The 16,629-nt window shown below is 47.5% G+C and overlaps 1 long non-coding RNA gene across 1 annotated transcript in view; it reads left to right on the top strand.

Annotated features, from left to right (window-relative positions):
- The first annotated feature begins 512 nt into the window (after positions 1-512).
- Positions 513-16,629, top strand: part of LOC126043130 (uncharacterized) — a 38,013-nt gene continuing 21,896 nt past the window's right edge. Inside the window, exon 1 of the long non-coding RNA XR_007507346.1 lies at positions 513-650. This is a non-coding gene — a long non-coding RNA (uncharacterized LOC126043130). The remainder of the gene's footprint in view (positions 651-16,629) is intronic.

The raw sequence follows: 16,629 nt of genomic DNA, 5'->3' as shown, positions 1-16,629 counted from the left end.
AATCTCTTTTGACCTTTGAAAGCTTTGGCTTGGAAGGGAGAAAGCTTCCACCCCAGGATGGATGCTGCTCTCTGTGCAGGGATGCTGCAAAATAAATTCCACCATGAGGAAGGGAGAAGCATCTAATCTTCCTGCTGTCTAGATTTAGCTGTGCCATTAGCTGGACCCTGCACATAAAACTAATTTTATAATTTGTAAACGTAGCTGAGTGGGTTTTATAGAGGAATGTCGGGAAGTGATGAAATACCTTCAATAGATTTATAAAGAAGTTTAATGCATAAAGCTCTCTCCCCGCTTCCACCCCCCTTCCTCTGTCCTGGAGTTGCATACAACAGAAAACATGTCCACGGTAAGGGCTTTGTGGCCAGCACTCAAGCCTTTAATTTTGCTTTTACAAGACAGTTTTATAACGTCAAGAAGAATGGAAAAGCTGCAAGGCATGCACGTTCAAGATGCTGTGCTCCTGGAAAGCTTTGGATGGGCTCCAGGCAGTGTTTGGTGGCAAAGAAAGATGAAGGTCTTGGAAAGAAAAAAAAAAACAACAACAAAATCAGCCAAGCACTCATCCTGCAATATTCCTGTTCCTGTGAGCTGGGAATGTCTTTGGAGCATGGGAAAAAATGTGTTCCTGCAACATCACGTGTCTGGGGGTGAGTTTTGATTGTATCAAGAATAGCTTCTTCTGTTCCACCCTATTGAATTTTCCTTATGTAATGAAAATAAGTCATCCCGTGATGTGCAAGACTAAAAACCCTGGTTTTTTGCTTGTGGTTGGGCTCATCATGGAGTTCCTGTGTGGTTTCTTTGCATTTTAACAAGGGAGAAATTCCCAGTTGCTGTCTATTTCTCTGAATCAGAAAAACGTCTCCCCTGTCTGCTTTTACCACGGAGGATGACATTTGTGGTACCCGGTGGTTTTTTTTGGAGTGGCTCTCTTCTGTTCTTTTTCAATGTAGTTAAAATGGACTGACAGGTTTGGAAATGATTAGTGAAGGGATGGACAGATGGATGTTGTGACCGTGTGTACCCTGTTTCCTTAGGAAACTAGGCTAGCAAGCGTGCCCGGCTGCGTCACAAAACACCCATAACACGAACGCCTGCCTCAGACAGCCCTGGCCCTGTACGAGGGCTTTATGGGGTCAGGCAAAGGGTTAGGGATTTAGAGATCTGGATTAGAAAGCCGGGGCCAGGCTGATAATCAGCATTCATAGAGCAGCCTTATCATTACCGGCAGCAGCCCTCCGCTCCCCCTCTTTATCGCCCAAGGACTGAGCAAAAGCGTTGGCCAACTTTCCTCCTTAGCTCTCTACTGGGGATTATCAGAAGATCTCGCCTGGTGTGGAGAAGGCTCCGACCAGGCCAGCTTGCCCATCTCTGCCTCGGCAGCTTGCAGATTAATCTCTGCGTTAAGACCTTACATACCTGAAAAGTGTTGGAGGGTGGCTCAGTGCTGGAAGGATTGCCTGAGTGTATTTTTCCACTCCATCTCTCTGTTTTTTATGTTCTTGGTTGTGTTTTCTTTTAATGATTCCCAGCTTGGACTCTTCCCTGATTTGTCGTCTTCCTTTTTTTTTTTTTTAACTGTCTTACTATTGAACACTGATGGAAAATGAGAGTGCTTTCCTCCTGCCTACTTAAATCTTTGGCTGACTCTCACGGAAAAACAGTCACACTTACTGCAGCTCCCAAAGCCTTCAAATCATCAGGGCAGAGGGGAGGAGGGAGACGCAGAGGGAAGGAAATCATTTGTATAGGCGTAGAGTGAAGAATCACTTTCCTTTAAACTGGTGATCTGTCTGTGTTCATACAGATTGCTGTCTCTGATCTTTTTTTCTCTGCCCAATATCTCTTTTCTATTATCTTTCCTCTGCCTTTGCCGTCGGATCTGTGCTGTGTCCCTTTTTGCTGGGACGTCTTGCTCCCAGGAGAGTTTGAATAAGGACACTGGGACTTGAAGATCCAGGTTATTGACAAGAAATCATTACTGAAACCTTTTAATGCATCTTCTGTAATTGATACAGCAATGGAGGAAGGGTGGTTTTTCCTGTAGAGGCAGGGGTTTTTTCCCCCCCTAATGTCTTTAAAAGCACTGAATATGGTCTCCTGCAGGCATTTACTGATGGGTTAAAAGGGATTGGTGCCAGATGCTTTGGGGTCTGTAAATATTGCCCTGTTTGCTGCTCATAGGTGAATACACTTGCAGGGAAGCAGATGGAGCCCAAAACACTGAGCAGCAGAAGATCCTGAGGGGCAGAGAGCTCACTCCCAGCTAAGCACCATCCTCTGCGTAGTATTGGGGTCCCCCTTTTAGCTACCGAGCTGCTTGTCGCCCGTGCATGGCTACGGCCCGAATTGTGGCTCTATTGCCCTGAGTTAAGCTGGAGAGAGCACGAGAGGTGCTCTGAGTGGGGCTGAAAACACCCAAACCTCTTATTTGGGCCTTTGGGGGCAAAAACCAGCCTGGCCGGGGCAAGGACAGTGGTGTTGGTGTCCGTAAGGAGCCCAAGGAAGGGAGGGATGGGGGTCCATCAGGGTGAGCTTGGCAAAGCCCCCATTTCCTCAACCAAGACTATCTTCTGCCCATCTCCCTTGGCTTTTTGCTGGCATCTGTTGCTAGGAGATGGAAAGCACAGTCCCTTTTGAAGCATCTTCAGCTGCCCTCCACTTTCCTGGAGAGCTTCGGCTTTGTGCAGTCTCTCCGCTCCTTTCCTCCGTTCAGACTCATCCCTTTCATCTTTCTCCCCTTGCCTCTGCACACCTGTCAGGAAGGACGTGCCGTGTCCTCCTGCTGCAACGTGGTGCTGTGCTCGCTGTAGGGTGCTTGCTCCAAACGGTGCTGTGAGCCCACTCCCCAAACCCGCTTATTTTATTTAGCAAGGGATTCGGCAGCAGACACCTGTCTGTGAACTTAAGTCCTGTGCCAGATGTTCATGTTCCTCCCCAAGGACGGAGGAGCCAGGACTAAGAAAAAGCAGCCCCTCTGGCATGTTTGTGACTTCTTCTGCATGCAGATATGGGCTACACAGGGACCACCCCCCACCTCCTTGGTCAGGACTTTGTCTTCAGGATGTGCAACAGCTTCTTAGCCCTCTGCAGGCATTTCTCTGCTCTGTGGGCTTTGCTTGGGCATCAGCCCTGCTTCAAATAAAAGCTTTATGGTGCTGCTGTTAGGAAGCCAGACAGAAAATGGGGTTTCCCTTACTGGGTTAAAATAAAAAGGGAGGTGAAGGATACTGCAGAAGCACAGATGAGAGCAGGGATGCATATGTGGGTAGGGACGTTTGCCCCAGTTTTGGGCTCTAAATCACTCTGTGTGCCTTTAAAAATAAAATAAAAAAAAAATCAAGCAAAATGTATGAAAAAGGAGAAACCTGTTCTCAGTCTTACAGACATGTGCTTGCAGCCTGCTCCCACAGCCGCAGAGCTGCATGCGCAGAGCAGGTGGTCACTTAGGGCAGCAAAATGTTTAGTGATTGCCTAGCGAGTAAGTGACATTTTCCAGCTTGCCTAAGGACACAAGAAAAATGCATACATGTCTCCACCGGACCCATGAGCCGGCGCTGACCTATATACATGCACAATTATATGCACAGGCAGATGCCCGCTTCCCCACCTCGGAGCAAGGGGCTGAGCCCGGCACGGCCATGTGCCAGGACAAAAAATAGCCGGCGTGGAGTTTTTCCTGAGAAACTTCCCAGATCCAGGGATGTCAGTGGAGGGCAAAGGCTCAGCAATAGCTCAGCAGGGCTGGAGTGATGTGTTTAGCCGAGCTTCTGTTTATTTGCCTTTGGAGTGAGGGATGCAGCCGGTTTTGAGGTAGCAATGAAAAATCAAGCCAGTCTCCCCTCTCTGCATCTGTTAATGTCCACTGAGCGAGGGGCTCTCCCCGCTACAACTGGTGACCTGCCTTGAAGGCAACAGGCCTGGTACCCCTCCGGTGCTCTCTCCTCCTCCTGTCCACGCTGATTTACCATTCCCCATATTTCATTTCTATCATGGCCCGCGGCAGCCACATTTAGTGATTGCTTCACACATTCATCATGCTGCGGGTGTCACAGCATGATGGCTGGTGCTTTTGTTTGATTTCCAGAAAACCTCCCCCTAAACCACCAAACCCCAAGCCAAACCAGTTTTAACCTACCTTTAAAGCTGAGATTGCAGGAGAATTTTCCATGGAGAAGTTTTTAGAGATTTCTTACTCTTCCCCTTTGCAGCCTCGCCCTAAGATTTAGTTTCAACATTATGGGCACTGAGTTCTCAGGGAATGCTTTGTTTTGGAGCAATAGCAGTATGGAAATGAAAAATAAGGATCGATCTCAAGAGCTAAACTGAGCTGGGTAAGTTACAAAGAAACTTTTCTGGGAACTTCTTCCTTTGGGCCAGGCTGTGTAAGCGTTAACTCAGGATGATTGGGGTCAACTTGGAGGCATGTCTTGCTTTATCACCAAGTGGTTCTTTTGCTCTACCACACCAGGCCAGCATCAGCTGTTTGAGCCTTAATTCCACTTGTTCTTCATCTATGGAAAGGGAAAAGCTCAGTGTAGAAGGAACAGCAATAAAACCCAATTTATTCTATAAGGAAGGGCTTGTCCTGCCTGGCTCCCCAGCTGTGGGGCAACACATAACCTTTGCCATAAATGTATTAAGCTCCATGCTAGAAGCAGCAAGGGCTTTCTGCTCCTCTACGCCTTCTCCTGCCCACCGTCATGCTTGGGAACATACTACTTGTGTCGAACTCGAGCGAGACAAACTGCTCTCCCCGCACCCCATCCCTGGGCAGCTGTCGGCTGTGCGGCCACCCTTCCATCCCACTTAACCACTCAGGCTAACGAGGGAAATCAATCATGCCGCCCCGGGGCTGGCCATCCATCTCTGCCAGTGCTGCCCCCTCCTCGGCAGCGCTGGAGGGGCTGGGGGAAGCCTGGCCACCCCTAAGCTTGAGCTTAGATTCCCCACGAGCGTCTTGCAGGAGAAGGGCGCAGGTTGGAGGGAATTGCAATGCTGCAGTTAAAAGCTAATACTTCAACAGTGCTGCATGCTTTTCCGTTGCCCTCTCCCTTTCGCTAGGAGGCATTGGTGCTAGATTTGCTTGTTTCTAGCTGAAAGAAAACCAATTACAAGACCACCTTGAGTCCTCTGTAGCAGGCACTTCTCTGTTTTAGCAGAAATTGTTGGCTCAGAAAAGCCTCAGCAACCCAGAAGAGTAAAATCACAAATGAAGGGAGTTGTGTTGGAGGACGCTGGCCATTTGCTTTATTTTTAACACCCAATTTCTGCAAATCCCCTGTGGAGGTGCTTGAAAAGAACATATTTCCCCATCTCTTTTCCTGCTAGTTTTGTCATTCTGACAAATGGTTGATGTGTTGTTTGTGTTTCTAATGCTGCTGGAAATGGTTGCGGCTTTCGTGTCTTTGAGTTGACACCAAATGCGATTTCTGCAAAGAAATGAGAGTGGTTGGAGATAACTGTTCCTCTGGCCCTATTGCACCCCACTACGATTTGCTCTCCTACGAATAACACCTGCCTATTTTACATCTTGACAACAGCTTTCCTTATTTATTGAAAGGCTAGGGATTCTCGGAGGATATTTCCATTTTTCTCTGCTATTTCTGGCAGTTGCGCTACAGCAAATTGGTCTCCAGCTGCACCTTTTCTCCTCCGTTTTGGCTGGAGGGAGCCTGTCTTACTTGCTGGGTGATGAAAAACCATCCCAGGAAATGGTACCCAGTTCTGCAATGAGCCATTGGGGATACAGTATTAAAATAATGCCTTACTTGGCAGTGATGCAATGGCACGTGGGGGCAATATTGTGTTCCTCTGCACTGCCTTGTAGAGCGCTGGCACCAGTCCGGAGCTAATGGCCACCAAACCAGTGATATACCCCTTTGCCTCGGCTTTTGGTGACACGAAGGACAGCTTGCACTTGTTGCTGTCAAGAGGAGACCGAGTTGGAGCATGAGAAGTTTGTTATCCTGCATGGAGTGCAACAAAGCTGCTGTTGAGCCAGAGATCTGGTCTAGGTCATCAGTGAGAAGGGGAGAAAAGCATGCTTCCACAAGGCAGAAAACAGTTTTTGCTGGGCTAACAAACATTTTTGGAGAGGTTGAAAAGCAGAGTTGCTCTTTGACAGAGTCTTTTTTTAAATGTCAGCCTAATAGCAGCTGCAAAGACACTGAGTTTCTGTGCCTCTGCTTTTCTTAAGGTGAAATATCCAGGAACTAACCACCTCCCAGAAATAGTTAGGATGGCAATTGCCTTGCAGCCAGGTTTGAGCCGTACCCTGGGTGAGTCCTCAGGCAGTTGGCTGCATTTATTAATCTGTCCCTTCTTCACTCATATTGAAGGAAGGCCATACTAAGTACCAGCATCTAGTTAGAAAATGAGAAATACTAGTGACATGAAAGATCTAACGTTATTAACACTGTTAATCAAATATTTAAACAAAATAGCATAAATTTTAGTTTCCTTAAAGCTCTGTAGATTTGCTCACCATACCCTATGTATGTATATTGATGTGATGTTAGCTTTTTCCATCTTTTGAAAGCTTTTCTGGTATTCTGGCTCTTACTAAATGAGCATTAAATGGTCCAAATGGCTCCTTGGCTGGCTCTCTTAGAATTCTTGAATCCAAGTTCTCTAGCTTTGATCACCTAAATATATCTTGCTCTTGTAGTTGCCACATTTTGCCACTTTTGCATAATCTTTAGTTGTTTCGAAGTCCATGGGTTGGACTTCTTCCCCAAATGCTAAGTGAAACAGCAATATTTACATCTCTTTTCACCAGAAAAGCAGGAATGAAACCTCTTAATGTCCTCCACTCCACTGGACTTAGCTTTCTCCTTTTGCAATATCAGCTGCTGTCTAACACCAAATGGGATAATATTTAATCTGATGGGCATCATATGGTTTCACAAAGTGGTGTAGCGTAATTGGAAAAAGAAGAACGGTTCAGGATTATGGTGAGACAACTCAGCTAAGATGTAAACTGAATACATTACAAAGCACTACGGGACCTGCTTGTGCTCCAGAGCACTATTTATGATCTTTAACTGATTCAAAACAGCTGACAGGATAAAAGACGAGCCTGTCTCTGTTAGTTTGCAATTAGGCACTCAGCTCACAAGCATTTGTTTTCTAGGAGAGATCACTGCTGGCGATCGTATAGCTTGTGTTTTCCTTGAAGGGACACCGGAGCTGGACCAAAGAACTGGGGCTGGGAAAGGGCTGCTAACACGATAAAAGGAATAAAGCTCGTGTGTTTGGAGGGAAGGCGAGGAAAGCCTAACTTAATTAAATTAGCAAAATGAAAGCTGAGGAAGATAGCTGCCTATAAATACATTGGTGGAAGACGGGGAGGGGTGAGCATCAGCAAAGGAGAACTATTTATGCCTGAGGACAGTGTTGGCACAAGAACAAATGTACGTAAACTGGCCCAGAATAAATTCAGCCTGGAAATTGGAAGATCATTTCTGACAATTAGAGAGCAATCAGACTCTGGACCAGCCTTCCCATGGGAACAGAGGGGATAAAACCTTTCCTGCTTTTAGCAGGAGCTTGCAGGAGTGCCCGGATCCAATGAACCAGGGATGCCGTGTAGCCCAACTCTCCTCCTTTCCTTATTTTCCTATGATTTCTGCCTCAGCTTCATATTTATGCCAATTCTCATCACGTCCCACCCTCCTCCCTGTCCCCTGATATGTATCTCGGTTGCTGGCTTCATTCCCTTCTGATGCAGGTGGCTTTCTTCTAACTGTAATAACTTTCCTGCGTGGTCAGGAGCCTGCAGTATTCTTGGTACTTTAAAAATTTTTTTTATCTCTGTGACCAATCTGTCTTTGTCCATTTGCCCTTCTTGCATGGAGGAGGCCAGGCAGGGGACAGATGGCGTCCTCCAGCCAAGGTGGCTCTGCCAAACCCCACACAGGTAAAGAGACTCCCTGAAGGGGACTCTGCTATGTCCTGCTTGATTTAAATAGGCACAAAATGGTGATTGGCGCCTGTTTCCAGCCCTTGCATAACATGGCCTTGAAAATAACTCATCCCACTGATGGAGAAGGGCTTTTTGGAAATCCAAAGTACTCCATGTGCACGCCTGGGAGCCACAGATGCTGAGTAGCCTTGGGAGGCTGATGGCAGTAGTTTGCAATCTGAGCTTTGGGAGTTACCCTGTTTGCACAATTCTTTCTAGGACAGGAAACAAGATGCTTCGTAATACCATAATTGGATTTTTGTGTGCCTTTGCTCGTGTTTCCCTCAAACTCTTGTGAAGGGGATGCGGACAGCGAGGTCGCTGAGCTCACCTTGTCTACAGCAATGTTTCCAGGATGGTGTCAGTGATGCTCTTGGCTCATGAGATTAGATGTTTCTGTTTCATTTAGTGCAGCAATGAGGCTTATATGTTTAAGTTGCCTTTTTGCTAAAAATATGGGCGGTGGACGGATGCAAGTGGGTGTGAGGAAGAAAAGGGATTTCTTTGCTTGCAGCTTGTACCCATTATACTAGGCTGGAGCGTTTCTTCATTTATTACCATAATAACTAGAAAATGCACTGTGAAACTTCCCAAAAGGCTGGAGGCCTTGTGAGGAGAAGCGTAAGACCAAATTCCTCCTGCAACCGAATCATAATGTTGAATCCCAAGTGTCCCTAAGAAAAAAAAATTAAAAAAAAAAATCTTTGTAGGGTATTAGGTAAGCTTTCTGGATTATCTAAAGAAATCTTTTCAGCAAGGTAGTTGAAATACTGGATTTTCAGGGGAATTAAATGCCTGCCTGTGTGTGTTTTGGGCACCTAATTCCTCTAAGGCCTTTAAAAACGCCTGCCTTCATTCATATTCTCCGAGTGTCAGCGCTTAACTAGCCTTAGCCGCACGCGTGCTACATCAGATATTCAAACAATTCCTCTTGATGAGGGAGCAAAGCTTTGCACTAATGCTTCTATTCTGCATGTACGCAGCTCTTGCAAAGGACTTGCAAATGCATCTGTTTGAACTTTACACTGCCTTCATTTCAATTATACATTTAGTTATCATTATGAATCTTATCACATGTGGAAGTTGCGGAGGGGGGATGTGGAAGTTCTCAGGCAGCCAAAATAAAACCCCTTCACTGTGATGCTTCACCTCATTTCCTAACCTACTGCCTCGCATCTCAAAAGGATGCATTTCTAACCCCGTTAATGCCCATCTTTCGTAAAACTCTATTCCCTCTCCCTGCCATTATTGCAGGTTTTAGATTAATTCTTATCAATTCTTTTTTCATAAAGCAAAATGGAAAAGATATCTGATCAGAATGCATTAAAGAAATAATCCTAAACAATACAACCAAGCAAACTAATTTAGGTAAAGCAACAGTTTGCACACATCAAGGTTTTTTAGTCCCTTAAATGCTTAGACATAGAATTGGGCTGCAGGTAAAGTCGACTAAATCATTTATGGAAGGACAAAACCATGGACTTTCTCAGCAGAGTAGGAAGCTTCTGCACACTGGGCTTTGCTGGGTTTCCCCATGCTGAGGGAGAACCGAGTGCCCAAGCCTCGTGCATGGGTCGCTGAGGAAGGGCTGTGGGGCCACGTGAGCTGCCTTCCCCCAGCTGAGAGGAGCCAGCCTTGGAGAAGGCTTGGGTTGGGTCCTGGCTTCCCTGGCAGCATCAGGGAGGGATTCAGGCTGTGAGCTCCCGAGCTGCAGGGCTCTACCCAGGACAAATCCCAGCAGTGGGGTGAGTGATGCTGTGGGGACGGCGCTGGGGTGGCAGTGGTCAAACTTCTCTTTGATAGGGCAAGATCTTAAAGGGGGTGAATTGGTAAGAATTTAATTTGCTAAACTTCTGTCTGCTCCTTCAGGCTCCTAGCCACCCCATTTTTTTGGTATGGCCCCATAGGATATGGCCTCAAGGCAGCTTTATCGTTGTCAGAATTGTACATATTCTGATCCCAACCGGGTCAAACCTTATATGCCAAGTATGAGGCAGCTGGGATGTGTCTTGTGCTCCCCGCAAAATTAAGCCCCTTGCCTCGTGCATCTGTAGAATGACTTCAGAGTGCTGTGTATCCTGTTTTTTCTCAATTCCTGCCTTTGTTGATTAGGGTCCTAATGTAGCAAAAAGAATATTGAAATTCTCACGCCTTCTCTCTATTTATTTAGTGTTATCTTGACTCTGCTCAGTCAGGGTGCCTGAACATTAAGATTTTACCAGCTGTAAAATGCTGTGCAATGCATGGGAGTGTTTCTGCTTGTAGACCCCTGAGTGCAGGCAAAGAGTAAATCGGTAATTCTTCGGTAACTCAACCCCAAAGGCAATGCTGTGCTCAGCTCCAGCTGCTCTTCCATGTGCTGCCGATCCGATTCTCATCTTCTCCTCCCACTGCCGTTACCCTAATGCGTCGCTTCTGAGATGCTGTCCTAAAGACTCTTTTGGGGGGAGTGTGTTAGTTGAGGTGGAAAACCAGGCTGAGTTCCTTGCTGGAGCTCTCAGCTGAGCTGCCTGCCTTCATGTGTCTCCGGTGCATCTATCTGATAGTGTAAAGGAAAACGTCATTCATTTCCAGCCTAATCCCTGCTGAAGTGTTGAGCTCCTTCTCCTGATGGCCAGCAGCAGTCTAGGAGATGCCAAGACAACTTATGCGTCGGTCAGGGCTGTGGGAAGCGGTCACTCTGGCTGGCGGGTGCGATTTGCTTGTAGGTGCTGCAGTGCAGCTGCCAGTTTGCCCTGGGACCAGAGCTACGAGGCTTTTTGCCGTTGCCTTTATCCAATTTCAGGGGCAATGCCCTGTTGCCCTCTTCAGTAATGACTCTGACTCTCGTCCACAGTCTTGAGATGAACTCTGGTGTCTCCATGCCAGCGCTGTCAGCTCCGCGTCCTCTCCGAGGCTGTGTGGGGTCAGAGCGGGCAGCGGGGACCCCCGGGGCTGGCTTCGGCTGCTGGTGAATGGGGAAAGAGAGGAGGATGGAGGAAGAACGGCCTGGAGCTCGTGGTCGGTATGCTCACGTGTTTATCGGCGACCCCTTCAAACCTGGACTGACATCTATCGCTGCCCGTGCGATCCTGGCAGAGGAGCCACGTTTGTCCCTTCTGCAGTCATTCCTGTGACCTGCCGCTATGGCGTGCTTCCAGGAAAGTCATCAGGTACTAAAAATAACTGGGGAAGAGCTGATGGTGTGCCTTCTCTCCACGTGTTTGAAATTAGCCAGGAGGCTGACTGCAGCCGGGCCCGCTGCTGCCTGTGGATGGCTGCTGTCCTGTCCTGCTGGGCAAGGACAGGAGTCTGCTGGTCTCCTGACCAGGACCTGGAGGTCACAGCACCTTGGCGTTGCTCCACGGTTTCACTGCCACTCTTGCTAGGCTGTCAGAGGCAGTTTTCCTATGAAACCAGGCATTGACAGGCAAGTCAGCTCTTCCAGCAAACTGGTTGCGTTTGTTGCCTTTTGCAGGCATGGCGTCAAATCTTTGGCACAGCTTTGCTTGATTCTCTGGTTGAGTAGAGCCTATGGATGTAACTTTACATCAGAGGGACTGAAGTCTACCAGCTGTTGCTCTCCTCGCCCTCAAGTGGGAGTGAGGAGCTGGTGGCCGGAGTATCTGTAGCCTAAAGCACAGCACTCCCTTTCCTTATCTGTGAACTGATGATGGGTGCAAACACCCTTAACTTTCTCCTACAGGACAAGCCAGAATTTCTGGAGTTCCCCACAGGAGAGGAAGAACCGGGCGCTTGCTGTGTGCGCTGCAACCGTCTTCTGTCCATTGCGTGACTAGAGACCTGGGCTTGCAAATCGCTTTGCTGCTTTTCTCCCTCTCCATGTCTTTATTTGTTGCTTGTTATTGTTCAGGATATCGTCCTCTTTACTGGCCTTTCCCGCTAGATGATGCAAAGCCAAGTGACACAGGGCTTCAAGGAGGATGAGTGAGCTGACGTGGACCTTGCTGATTCAGCTGGGCTTCTTTGGTGGTGAGGTCTGGAGGTTACAGCTGTGGGCTTATTCTGGTGCGGTTGTGAGTTATAACCACCTAATAAAATGCCTTGGGTGCTCAGGGCGCTCTGTGGCAGGCGGAGGAGGTGGTCTGGGCACGGCTCCCTGTGTTAAATAGCTGTTTTTTTCTGGCCTTTGTCTGAAGGGACCTGTGCTCTGTGACCTTGTGTGCTGGGTTGCAAATAGCAACATGCTCTACCTTAGCAAAGCACATTCAGTTCTTTAATCAGCGGTAGCGATGTCCATAACCTTGCTCGCAACAGCTCTCTGAAATGACTACGCTTTATCATCCATGCTAAACATATTCAGCCCTGGAAACTAATGATGGGGGGAGGCGTCTCCATCCCTGTTTGTGGAAAAGGGGCTCTTCCTACATCTCGCTGGCATGGGGGGCTACGTGCTCAGGGTTACTGGTTCAGCTAAGCCCTCATCATCTCCTTGGATGTGTGAAGTCCTTTGGCTGGAAACGCTGAGCACTGTGGCAGTGCAAACCGCGTTCAAGGGTTTGTCAAATGCTGCAGCTGGGGACATAGATTTGACTGTGCTCAAGCTCTGCTTTTCTGCTCTGGACTTATCTCTGCTTTTAATTCAGCTGGGGTATTTATGACTCTTGCCCTCTAATTATAGGTGATATTTTTCTCAGCTTCTCTTTCTGGGAAAGTTGTCTGCGTGTGTGACTAGGGCTGCGCATCCTCCGTGCCCGCCTTCGTTAGGAAGCGGGATGTGATTCCGCTCGCCTTTTCCCACCTCTCGCAGCTGCAGACCTGATGAAGTGTGGAGTTCACAGAGGGGACAGCGGCCAAGATTCAAGGGGAGATGGGTGTCTACTGTCCTCCCTATCTGCAGTGGCCTCTTTTCTTATTTATAAGTGCAGGCAAACAGGTGCTAAAAGCTTTTTTTTTCTTTTTTTTCCTCCGTGTCCTTCTCCTTGTGTTGCACAGTCAGACTCTCTCTTGAGGTACCTCCTTTCAATGTGCTCTCTCCCCCCAAAGCTACTTCTGCATTTCTTGGTATTTCTGCAAGGACTTTGATTTTATCTATTTATCTTCCCGTCTCCCCTTCTTTGTTATAACTGGGGTTTGGGAAGAGGACCGAGTGGAGTTGTCCTTGAGCTCTCTGCAGGTGATGTGGGGATTGGAGATCCCCTACTCACTTTGGATATTGCTTTTTTTCAGCAGGGTGCTATCTGGCATCCCTGTTCAGATTTGTGTTTTGGACTTGTGAAGGATTATGCTTTAACAAAGTTAGGATCTGTGAATCTCTGCTTCGGTAGTCTTAGTTTGCTCGTTCAATCCAATTATGTGTGTGGATCCTATGGGTATCGATTCGCCCTCAGAAGGAGGCTGCTTTGGAAACAGGTTTGCGTACGTCTTCCACATGGTGTGGTTCCTTAACCTTTCCACTCCAGAATAACCCAGAAAGCCTCATAAATTCCTTTAGATGCTGATTCTGGCTGTTCATGGTGCATTTTTAACCAGGCAGCTTCTAGATGCGTTTTCTTGAAATGTCTACTTTGTGGTAAAGCAAAACCCCATCACTGATGCTGTCACTGGAGAAAAATGTATTCATTATTATTATTATTATTATTTTTTTTAGGAAAGATGCAATCTCACCTCATGCATAAAATTAGTTTAATGAAACAGCAGGAATGGGAGGGAATATTGCCTTTCCTGTGCTTGTTTGTGGAGAGAGTGAACAATTTCTTTGCTCCCTCTCAGGCCTTGGATGAATGATATGTCTTTGAAACTGCATTTTTAGCTGAGGTGTGTCCATGAAGACAGCAGGGATCCAATAATTAGGTTTCAAAAATTATTTAAAAAAAAAAAAAAAAGAGTTTGTGAACTAAGCAGCCACTAAGGCTGAGACCTGAGAACAACTTAGGAAGAGAGAAAGAGGGTGGGAGTGGGGCAGCAAATAGGTTTATGCTCTGTCTTGTAAATCTTCAGATGAAGGGGATACATTTCGTCTAGGGTGGAGGGGGCAAGTGGCACCATGTCAATAGGCTTGGGGGCCCGGACCTTGGCGTGTCCAGTGGTCTTGCCTGAGCTAAGGTTGCACTGTGCTTCTCTTGAGGTTATCACTGCTTTTAGGTGCAGCAGTGGCTGCGGGCGATGGGCAGTGTGCTGGTAGCACTGTTAAAGTGCGTGCTTGCCTGCCTCTCTAAAAACTTCTTCTTTTGCTTAACTCTCTGGGAATTGGAAAGGAGAGATGAGGATAAAAGTGATAATGTCATCTCAGGGCATCCAAACGGCAGTGATGGCAGCGTGCTGCAGGAGCTCTCGTCCCTTCCAGCAGTCCCACGCGCCTTTGTCCTTCAGCTTATTTCACCTCAGGACTCTGGGTTATCTTGGGCATTTTTTGCACTGAAAAATGAACTTTAATTAATACCTCCATCTCCCGTGGAAGCAGTAGCTTTGTAAAAATTTAAAACCAGAAACTGTTCTTTCTTCAGTGGCTGGAGGATCTTCCCCCTGTGTTTGGAGGGACATTTTGATTAAAAAGCTGAGCTGGGTGCTGGCGTGATAGGGCTTATCACAGCTTCTGGCACTGGGGTTTAGGTGTGACCAAGCCAAGCCCTTCACTCAAGAAGATGAGAAAAGGAAGGATGACTTTCCTTGAGAGAGGCAGGAGGAAGAAAGCAAGCTGTGCTGTGATCAGCAGGAGTAGCGAGGGGGGAAGGACATAAATAAACTTGATTTTCTCTGTGCCCCTGCCTTTCCTGTACCACACTCCTCTGGTCTGTCTGACCATGTCCAGCACCTCTAGATATCCTTTGCACAACATCACAGCTTTGCTGACGTCCTTGTCCAGGTCTGCATGAGCATGGATGTCTTTGCTGGTGTAGATGTAGGTTTTCATGAAAGCTAGTGGGAACTGTGTATCCTGGGGAGCCCCGTTATCTTCTCAAGCTTTGGTGGAATGGGTCAGCTAGAATGAGGGGCTCTTTGAGTGAGAAAGACCAAAAGATGGGTTGGACACAAGTGTGGGAAGGAAGCAACTACAGGCAAACTCATTTTATTTCCATCAATAGATGTGAGTCAAGCTTGGGGTTCTGCATGTCTCCTGCTTCCTTCCTTCCCTTGCAGTGTGTATGGGGTGTTTACACTCCCCCCCCTTTTCTCTTCCCTCTTTGGCTGTAGGAGATAGACACTTTTTAAAATGCAAGGTGAGGGGTTTTTTTTTCAGCTCGTCAAATCCTCTCTGGTGGCACCAGGGCTCTGAGAAACCCTAAAAGACTTTGAAGCTGGCTGTGCGCAGTCTCATTTCGTTTGGATGCCAACCCCCGGCACTCTCTCCTCCTCCAGCCTTACTTCGTTGTGATGGCTTTCCAACATCTCCTCGCCCTCGGGCTCCTGCAGCTCCCTCAGCACTCACCACTGCTTGCTGCTACTTACTCCAGTCCCTTTTCCTCCCTCCAAGTTGTCTTTGGTCCATCTCCTGGCTTTCCTGTATGACCGTTCTTCAACTCGCGTCTTCACCTTGCTGCTCTTCAAACATCTCCTTTCCATTCCCCGCACCTCCCTCTCGTAATGGCTCAGCACCGCCACACTTGTGTTTGGCCCAAGCGTTCCCCACTGCCCAGCCCCTTTCCAGAGGAAGCAGTCAGTGTTTTCATGTAACGGTAAATCTCGTGCGCTGCAGAAATGTGCTGGAATGAATGTCATACTGTTGAATACCGTTGGCCTTGCTGACCAACAGCTACTGTTTACGTTACGTTGCAGTGGCAGGGGACAAAATCTCCCTGCAGCCTTGGAAGCAAGTGAAAACACCACCATGAATGAGCTTCCTGTGCTCTGGGTGTGAAAGTAACTCCACTGGTGAATGAAAAGGGATATAAAAAAGGGGTTTTTTAACCTGCTTTTCTTCCTTCTCCCCTTTGCCATCATTCGGTCTTTGCTTTGCTGCGAGTACACATTCATGGCTGCTGGCGTGTGCCACAGTGCCAGGACGATGGAAGCGTTGATCCAACTTGCTGTGTGACCCTGTTCAACACAGCGATGTGCTGTGCTGTCCTGTCAGCGTTAAGATTGTCTCTAGAGCTCCTCTAAGACAGGATTGTAGGCCAGATTGAATTGGAGGAAAACCTTACAGCTTTTTCCAGAGCTCCTGCTCTCTGGGGAGGGGGGGATTCCCAGAGCATACAGGGACTTGTTAGTGGCATGGGATCTTGAGTAGAGCAGGCTTTGCTGGGAGATTTTATCTATTTTTATAGCTAGCACAGGTGGATTTTTCTGCGATAAAAGCTGTAAACACCGAAGAAGCCAGAATGCTCCTTCCTGGCTTGTAATAATCAGCTTCTAGCTCTGAATCACCCCAAAGTAATAGGGCTCGCTGCAAATATGGCAGAGGTCAAGCTCTGTTTGTAGGAGATAAGAGAGTCTAGCCTTGAACCAGTTCCTTCAGAGGTGAGCAGAGGGAGCTGGGCAAAGAGGAGCTGCTGTTGGTGTTCCCCTTCGGGGAGAAATTCCGAGTCAAGCAGCCCTTTAGTACACATCAGAGAGTCCACCCACACTGGTCCCTGATTTGTTGAAGACAGTTTTCCTTGCTCTTGCGAAGAAGGTGGACATTGCTTTATAATATCTTTCGATGTTAGCTGCCTGGTGCTGTTTTACTTGGCAGTAGCACAAGTCTTTTTGCTGTCTCTCCTTTAAACTGGCTTTGAGCA

Source organism: Accipiter gentilis, chromosome 9 (assembly GCF_929443795.1).
Source record: "Accipiter gentilis chromosome 9, bAccGen1.1, whole genome shotgun sequence".
In the NCBI taxonomy this organism is placed as follows: Eukaryota; Metazoa; Chordata; class Aves; order Accipitriformes; family Accipitridae; genus Astur; species Astur gentilis.
The sequence above is the reverse complement of the archived record's forward strand: the minus strand, read 5'-3'. Positions and strand labels throughout refer to the sequence as shown.